The sequence below is a fragment of the Formica exsecta genome, unplaced genomic scaffold (genome assembly GCF_003651465.1).
Source record: "Formica exsecta isolate Colony F162 unplaced genomic scaffold, ASM365146v1 scaffold196, whole genome shotgun sequence".
Taxonomy (NCBI): Eukaryota; Metazoa; Arthropoda; class Insecta; order Hymenoptera; family Formicidae; genus Formica; species Formica exsecta.
The window spans coordinates 522,125-523,644 of record NW_021849259.1 but is presented as its reverse complement, the minus strand read 5'-3'; positions in this window follow the sequence as shown (position 1 = coordinate 523,644).

Genomic DNA, 1,520 nt, shown 5'->3' with positions numbered 1-1,520 from the left:
AGGTGTGAAAGAGAGCATAAACTTATATTTTTATCATCGACACACAGAGAAAATGATTCCCTTGACATTCGCAAGATTCTATAAATTTGTCTCAATATTAAAATAATTTTCAAAATAATTTCAGGGATGTATAGTTACATTAATATAAAACGAAATAGACAAATTTGCGGGTGAGAACGAGATCTCTTTCTGTCACAGCTCTGAGATTATACTATTTTCACGTAAAAAATTCGGCTCTTTCAAAAATTTGACCTCGCGAGATACCTAATAAATATAAAAGAACCACATTTGGCGAAATTACATCAAATTGGAATATTTAATAAAAAAATATTTAATCTTCTGACATATTTTTTATGTTTTATTATACAAGAGAATATATATTTTTATTTTTATTATACACAATGCATAAATTTAAATTTCCAAATATAAATTATAGACAGAATATAAAGATTGGAGAAAATGAGAGAAAATAATTATAAATTATAGGTATCATATTTAGTCATTATTCAGATTAACAATCGTAAAATGCTACATCAGATAAATCTTAATTTCTTGAATGCTCAGTCCGAAAGTTCGAAAGAAATCATATCTCAAATCATGCATTATGCATCTGAGAATAACGAAAAGAAAAGAGCAATGATGCGCATTTATATCTTTCCATAGATAAAATACACTAGACATAAGTGAAAAACTTTTCTGATCTTACATGAATTTTTCACATATATTCAATTATGTAAACATAAGAAAGTAATAGAACTCTATTTATAAATGCAGATGCGCGTGTGCGCATAGTGTGTGTATGTGTATAAGAGCATAAAAAGTGTACTTTCATCTAAAAAATATAAAAAAGTTATTCTATGTGTCTATCCTCTTCTCGGTTTAATAAATTATGATTGGAGAAATATCTGGCAAATAAGAACCAACCGCAATGTTGAAAATGCGAATATTTTTCAAAAACATTAATTAAAATTTCTTGGTAAATTATATCCATTTGGCACACTTTTTTGTTGATCGGTACCAACAATTATAAGATTTCAGTTTAAGAGACTTTAATAACTCCTTAAACTTCTCCAAAAAATCATAGACTAGAAAAATATCGGTACATAACAGCTAAATCGGAAATCCGATTCAATTCTCATTACTTGATTAGTAAGGTATTTCACAATAATCCCAGAATTATAAAAGATTAAATTTGAACATTAATATGAGAGAGAGAGAGAGAGAGAGAGAGAAAAGGTGGGAGATATAAAGAAAATTACAAACGTAAAGATCAAACACAAATTAAGTGCAAATACAATCAATTAATATTTTGCAGATCTATTTTTGCAGATCAAGTAAAGAATCCAAAATAATTCATTTTGAAATACTAATTATTACGCGCAATCAAATTTTTTATTATTTCTCAAACAGATATTTGATATGATAAATATTTAATAATTATCAAAAAAAAGGTTTCTTGAATAAAAACTTTTGAAAAATATAATCAATAAAAATATAATTCTTATATATAAAATATCTAA